General features: G+C 34.8%; 1 long non-coding RNA gene across 2 annotated transcripts; it reads right to left on the minus strand.

Moving 5' to 3' along the window:
• Nucleotides 1–178: 178 nt before the first annotated feature.
• On the minus strand, nt 179–7,331 carry LOC119790195. Of its 2 annotated transcripts, none has more exons than XR_005281686.1 (5): nt 7,271–7,331; nt 5,509–5,555; nt 5,054–5,080; nt 4,796–4,963; nt 179–2,500 (listed from the first exon to the last, which is right to left on the minus strand). It is a non-coding gene; the product is annotated as an uncharacterized LOC119790195 (long non-coding RNA). The 2 variants fall into 2 exon arrangements; XR_005281687.1 differs by lacking the exon at nt 7,271–7,331 and adding an exon at nt 6,443–6,585.
• Between the last annotated feature and the right edge of the window lie 585 nt (nt 7,332–7,916).

The following is a 7,916-nucleotide window of genomic DNA, read 5'->3' on the forward strand; positions in this document are numbered from 1 at the left end:
TCCCGAAAACATTACCTGGTAAGTTGGGGAACTTGACCAAGCCTTTATATTTTCTTTCATTCATTCTTTACTTCTTATTCTCTATTTTTTCCCAACACAGCACTAGAGTAAAAACCATCACCTCATCATGATGTAAATCAGAGGTTTGTACATATGTTCAAGAAACACACACCAAAGCTTATTATCATTCTTTTAAACTTTAATGATAAACTTTTTAAAGAGAACAGATCAAAAACATGTGGTTAAACAGCTAAGGCAAAAGTTTAACACATGGTTACCAACATGCAGAGGATACAGGATATCTTTCATTTACAGAGCCCTAATGGATCTTTATGAAATCCCACCAAATATCAATTTATCAAACCAACTTTATTTTCATAAACATTGCATTTGGACACAAACATTAATAACTGTGACGTTATTTGTAAAATCAAAGTGTATTTCTAAAGGACTTTGACACAAGCCTTGCTGAATTTCTGACTTATGGGCATTAGAGGATGCCTACACATTAAACAAGTGAGATTGTTTCTGTAATTCTACATACACTAAGAACAATTCAGCTGCAGTATGTTTTCTTCTATGTACATGTCATAATGCTTCTGTCTGTGTCCATTTAAGCAAGTTTCCACTGGATATTTTTGTTTGCTAGTGTGTGTAAGAAGCAACTAACAATTATTTTCACTTCATTAATCCCAAAGAGAACTTAAATGTTGTTTTAACTCTTAAAGTTGTTTGTAAATGTCAGTCTGTCTTACAGTGAGCCTGAGAAGCCTCTGACTGAAGATGCTCTGTTAATGTAAAACAGTTTAAAGAAGAGGAGGCTAAGGGTTGTCTGTAATGTTCTTCGTTTTCTTTCTCATCTCTTGAGATTCTAGAGGAGATCCCAGATCAGAGGCCTTTTTAAAAAAAATAAACTTCTTAAGGTACTTTAAATCATATGCTCTGAAGCTGCTAACACTACAGACAATGACAAAATAGATTACGCTCCCTACAACATACTTATAAAAGGTATATCTACCATCTTGCTGCATATCTTCTGTAAGTTTTCTATAAGCTTTCTCAAAATATAGCCTTTTCTGCCCCTTCTTGTTGACAGCTTCACAGATCCATCTCCAGTCTTTTGTCCAAGCTCCCAAGTTGCATATGCACATAAGACATATTTCTAAGGGAACCTGTATTTAATCTATTTATGTTAATTTTTTTTCACTAAAACACAAAACTGAAATCACACAGTTATTGGTGTTTAACAAGTTTACCTGGTCCCTTGAGCTGTATTGGTCTAAAGTTGTGAGGTGGCTTTTAAAAGTTGTACTTTATCATGGGGAGTTGTTAGGAAACATTTTCATGCATAAAAGGATCTTGTAATTTCATAATCATTCGCATAAGAACTTGTAAAACCCTAGGTATTTCCATATAATAGATTTGTTTACTTCTTAATTATAGATAGTTTTCTCCAGGTATTTAACTTATTAACTCCAATCTTTCATTATTCTCCTTATAAGACAAATTAGTTGAAGGAGAGATATATTTTCTTAGGATAAAAGTGATCATCTTCTTTTGGCAGGCCACATTGTTAGGAGGAAAGATTGGAAAAATAAAAGGCAGCAAATGCAGTACAGTTATTATTCTGGAAGGCCAGGTTTTCATAAAATTTGACATAGGTCTATATTTGTGTGATAGAGAGCAAGCAGCTACACTAACAGCGGGGACTGATCAGATAGACACACATCTGGTGAGACACCTTTAAGAAAATAAACCCAGCTTTGTAACTCTGTACCATTTCTATGCTAAATTTAAACTAAATTTGATACATTTTTAGTACGGTAAGTAGTGAATGTCTTCAGTATTATCAGTTTGCACTATAATAGGTTTTATTTAAAAATATTGATGGCTCCAGGGTAAAGAACAATTGAAAAGCTCGAAGGCATAAGCAACTTTAGAGGGTAGTAGCTTTTCTTTTGGTCTTACAGAAGCAATTTGAAAGACCAACCAAAAAGCCACTTTTATGGCCTATCTGAATGCCAAAACCTATACCATAGCCTCATCCAAAGCCTATCTGAATGCCAAAACCAATATCAAAGCCTCATCCAAGTCCTATCTGAATGCAAAGACCAATGCCAAAGCCTCATCCAAGTCCTATCTGAATGCAAGGACCAATACCAAAGCCTCATCCAAGTCCTATCTGAATGCCAAAACCAATACCAAAGCCTCACCCAAGTCCTATCTGAATGCAAAGACCAATACCAAAGCCTCATCGAATGCCAAAAATCCAAATCCCTATTAGAACCGGAGTTATTTTGGTTTGGTGCTAAAAAACTCTGTATTTGTAAAACAGCCTTATCGTTTTGTGCACAGGTCAGTAATCCTGGGACACTTTCATGGTAGAGAATGTCAACATCCAAGTCAACATTTTCAATATAATCGGACCACTTTCTTCCTGCTGTTGAGTAGTCAGCATCTCTGGTGTGGTGCATCAGAACCAGGATGACCCTTTGACCATCTGTTGAACAGAAGAGAGAAATGTGAGAAGCAGCCAGGAGCTGTACATCCCAAAAGGAGAATGGACTGATCTCTTAGTTAAAAAATAACTGTTATTAAATTTTTCAGATTGTTGTGGACATATGGAGGGATATTTTTTCATCACACATTTTTTTATTTTAAATTGTTCTTCTACTAAAAAAAATCTTTAATCAGAAACTTTTTAATTTTAAAATAAAACAAAAAAATTGTTACACAAAACTTTCCCACAGATATAGAATACATTTGCCCATTAGTCTTTTGCCTAAGAAAGGACAGGTCGCAGAGGAAAAAGTTCACTGGCATTATGTATTCCAGAAAGGAATACATAATACCAGTGATTTGATCAAATATCCTGATCAAATGCTTTGCCTGCCTTAAATGACTTCTTTAAAGGTCAAGGAGTGGATCAGTCCTTACTTGTATTTTTTCTTTAGCTGGAGGTCTTTCTGTATTGAGTTTGTATGTTCTCCCTGTGCATGTGTGGGTTCTCTCTGGGTACTCCGGTTCCCACAGTCCAAAAATATGACTGTCAGGCTAATTGGCATATCTAAATTGAGTGTGTGTGGATGGTTATTTGTCTCTGTGTTGCTCTGCAATAGACTGATGACCTCTTCCTCATTCACAGCAGGAGATAGGCACTAGTACCCCTTACAATCCATGCAGGGATAAGCATGAAGGAAAATGGATGGATGTTACGAAGAAATAATTATTTTATTTCTGATGCATAGTGTAATTTTTAAGGCAACCCTAATGGCAGAATATCTTACACTTATTCTAAGACTTAAAAAAAATCAAACATATTTATAATTTTTATTTAATATTTGCAGTGAAATCCCATCAATGCACTTTCTCTTCCAGGAAGCCCATATGCATTACAGAGCAAGCTGATTTTAATTGCCTTTGTCATAATAAATGAATATCAAATTATACAACACATGTAAAAATGTGAAAATGCGATGCGGTCTTATTCAGGCTGGGAAATCTGTTGTCAGGAAGCCTTGTGTTGCAACCTTTACCATAGAGTGGCCACAACAAAGCCATTACTTAAGGGAAGCCCAAAAACGTCCCATTTGCAATTTGTGTGATTTATGCTGTGCGGCTAGCCTGCTCCCAACCAGGCTAACAGGCAAGCTTACTCAATCCTGGTGCCCTGTATGCTAAGTTAGCAGTGACAACAAAGAGCTACCAATGACTTCTTTATCTTTTTCTTGGGATTATTGAGGGTAAACATCAAGACACATTACCACCCTTTACTATGTCTGAAATGTGGGCCAGAGTTTGTAACCAAACAAATGTATATTCCTAAAAATCACCCTATTCCCCTTCAAATCTTATTTAATGTTTTATATGTTATATTAAACTAATGAGTTTTGTCAATGAGGCCGTTGACTAAGCTGCATATTGTGTTTTTTTTAATCAGCCTAAATTAAAACCCTTAATATATGCTGTAATGAAGTAAGGGACTGTAGTTATTTTAACATTGTTATGTCGGTCTATACCAATATTAACTTCATAATTTTATATCTAAAAAATATAACTCTAAATGTGTTTTAAAAGATAGCTATTGTTCTAAGTTTGAAAAAAGTTATTTAATAAACTGAATGAATTTGAGAAATCCCCATACTTGAATTTTTCCCTGACATTGCCTGCATAATTGTTATCACATTTCGATGATGACATCCGCTACCCGTTCAGACTGCTAAGGCACAATATTGTAAAGTACAGCGCCATGCCTGTTGGGTCAGAATTTTCTGCTTTTGGTTTTTTCCTGTATGCAATCAGAGATGCTATCTTTTTTTGCTATATATCTTAGCAAAGCCACTATTTTCCACACCATCAGAAGTCTGGATTTAGCATTAAAAGAATAATCCTATATTATCTTCTTAACCTTACTGTCCACAGAGGAATTAAAGAGGAGGAAATCTATAATATTGCACAAATAATGAATTACATTACAGATCACAAAAGAAACTTTGGAATGAGTTGAGTGTTTACTTTTCTCTTTTAATACATAATTCTCTGACGTTACTGGTGCACTGTACCACACACACATTAAGATATAATGCTCCTCTGGAGGACATGAAGGTGATTTTGAATCATATCCACTAAAGTAAAAAAAAAAGTGTATGGTAAAATAAAGTTTTAAATGCTAAATAATTCCCAGGTGTATTCTGCATTGCATCCAGAGGGCCCCCTTTTTAAGTTCAATTAATGCATAAAGAAGATTATATTTTTAAAATGATGTTAAGAAGAAAATGACCATTTCATGCCTTACATGCCACTCTTTTCAAGGCAGCCTCAACATCTGAACCAACACGAGAGATGATTGGGCAGAAAAGGATGACGTGTTGTGCATTCCCCCTCGTATCTTCCAGCTTCACCCTTCTCATCACAACTTCATCTGCACCAAAGGTTTCACCTGTAGTGATTTTCTGAACTTTAACTAGATGAGAAGAAACAAATATACAAAACGAAAAAAATCAGAGCTGTACGAATCCATTCATGTTGAAAGATAACTGACATATTCACTTACTGAAAGGATTCCTCATGTTTTGTTTGCCTAACATGAAGAGAAGAGACGTTAGATACAAGAAATATCCATTCGTTCATCCATTGCTACTAATTCCACAAAGAAAGACTTGTATAATATTTAGATTTAAATATTTAGATCTGATGATTTTTTTAAAACATTGTCAATCATAAGAGTGTCTAAGGTCACATTTTACATTCTATGCAAAAGAAAAATCTAGACCAAGTCAGAGTGATTCCTTAAAGTAATAATTTCTACTGTTTTTTAACTACTTTCTGTACAAGTTTTAAAGAGCAGAAAACAATGTCCATTGTGATCAAGTCTAGTAACTATGATTTCTGGTGTTGCACAAATTGAATTTTTCCTCTTAGTTAAATCTTTAAGAATATGTAGAATTGCTGCAAATATATATAAAAAAATCTCTCTAACATATTAAGAATAGTTTTCTAAAATATTACCTTTGCTGTGTTTCTGCTGCTGTGGGGTTTATCACTGACTGCTGTTGCTGAGAGTGCAAGAACAAATATCAGAGAAATATCTTACTTTAACATTCAGTTTCCATTAAGACCCAGGGTTTCCAAGACACTCATCAGATATGAGTGAATGAATTGCTGCATGATAGCAGACTGAGTGCATTTAAGTTTTTTTTAAAACTGAACAGATTAGAAAGGTTTTATTGCTGCTAACAGCATCAAATGCCTTGATCAAGTTGTAAAACTCAACCTAAGAGCAAAGTCAGTCACACATGTTACAGTTTTATTAGTTGTATTGTATAGGTTTGTCTACTGTCCCTTGAAAAATAAACCATCCCATATGCAGAAAAAAACCTATGTGTCAAAATAGATTTGGGTTTGAGTCCAATATTTAAAAGAACACCCAAAATAAAGATTCACCATGTCAGTAGGGTGACAACACAATTCCTGTGCAAGAGGTGTGCCTGTTTTGTTTTTTAAACAGTTGGCAGCCACAGTGGGGTAGGAAAATAGGATGTTACAGGAAAACAATATTTTAGTACATTCAATGATGAAGGATACACAATTTGTTCATCAGAGATACACTATAATTTTGTGGAATAGTTGTGATGTTACTTTAGGGCTGATGCATTAAAATAAGCATGGTGCAATTTAAACATAGCATATTTTGGACTTTCTGCTCTGATGACTAACCAGGCACATTTGAAGATGACTAATAAAAACAATGTCTGAGCCATTACTAATCATTAGATACCCTGCAGGACTACTGACATGGCTGAAAGAGGGGATAAATGTCACTGTTATCAAGCTAACCATAGATCATTTCTATCCAAGTAGAGAACTCGTAAGATTCTTCACTATAGCATTATGCCTAATAGTAAAACCATTTTACAAGAGATAGACAAGTAACGATCATTACTGATAGAGAAGGCTCTGCAGGTTCTGGACAACTGTGGGTAAGATATGATTGATGTCTAAAAGTCCAAATCCATTCCCAAGTCTTACTGGGTGTAACACAGGAGCATAGGCTTAGGACAACCACACAGGGTCTATTAGCACAGACAGGATCCAAGGGGTCAGCTATAACTGTGGTGCATTCACAGCGAACGCTGCTTTTGCTCGACTTGAAATCCACCTGGCCAGAGAAAGCAATTCGTTAGGCAGGCGAATTCGCCCATGGTACAAAAGGCTCCTATCTCATCCAGTTTGCTGGTTGTTGATTTCCACATTGGCATACATTGAGTTCTCTGAGCAAATTGCAGTATTTTTTGCACTTTTGAAAGCCGAACAAAACTGCTGAGATCCCTGGGTTCATGATATTCTCTGGAGATAGAATAAGTGTGGGGAATTTCATCCCATTTGCAGCGGTACTCCCGTGTATCTGTAACCCACTTTGGGATTTAAGATTTGCATAAGCTATAAGAGTAAAATCTAAAAGCAAAATCTATCTGAATACACATTATAGCCTACAAACTATCTCTGCAAGATAGATCCATACTATACATATTTAGAATTTTTAGTTATATTTTTAGAAAAAAAAAATCAGTTTTTGATAATCTTGTTTAACGCTCTGAAACAACCCTACATAAATATTTCATAAAAAAAAAAAAAAAAAAGTAACTTACACAGAATTTCCATAAATGTTAAGTTAATGAAAGTTCTGCCTTCAACAATAGGAGCTGCTTTTGGTATTCTAAGCCCACTGTTACCCAGCAAGATTAAAATAATTTAAAAGACTTACTACTACCTTTGCTGTAAAATAAATTCAGGTGGAGGGACTGAGGAGAGACTTCACTCACAGACTGAGCTTAAAGCTCAGTGTTCACAGTGAACAACAAAATCTTACTTTCACTTTCACTTTAGAGTTGAATGAGTCACATGGTTTACAAGAAAAGGTCTGATACATTTCTTATACAGTATCTTTCAAGTCATGAAAAACAAGCAAAAAAAAAAAGACTGGAAAAAAAATATTGATGGTAAAGAAAAAGTTATTATGAATGATAAAATGAAAAATGATACTACAGTAAATCTTTGATCTGGGCAATCATAGGCCGTCCTACGTAAATACATTATAACTTGTAAGAACATAATGTTAGGACCTCGTGGTACCAAAGCTATTGTAAAAATGAAATAGAATTTACTGCATTGTTAATTTACGCATCAAGGTTGTGGACAAAACTAACATATCTAGAAATCTTTCTGATTTTACCTTCCTGGACAAGTCTAGTTTCTTCTTCAGAAAAGGTAAAGTTAAAGGTAAAAAGGTAAAGGTAAAAGGTAAAGTTAATTTTTGGACTATGGCTACACATTAAAGTTTGGATCCTTCACCTCACCTCCTTCTCTGGTACATTGGTGTATTTGACCAAGCCTTTATTTTTTTTCTTTCAATTGAT

The sequence above is a fragment of the Cyprinodon tularosa genome, unplaced genomic scaffold (genome assembly GCF_016077235.1).
Source record: "Cyprinodon tularosa strain WSP-4 unplaced genomic scaffold, ASM1607723v1 ctg357, whole genome shotgun sequence".
NCBI lineage: Eukaryota > Metazoa > Chordata > Actinopteri > Cyprinodontiformes > Cyprinodontidae > Cyprinodon > Cyprinodon tularosa.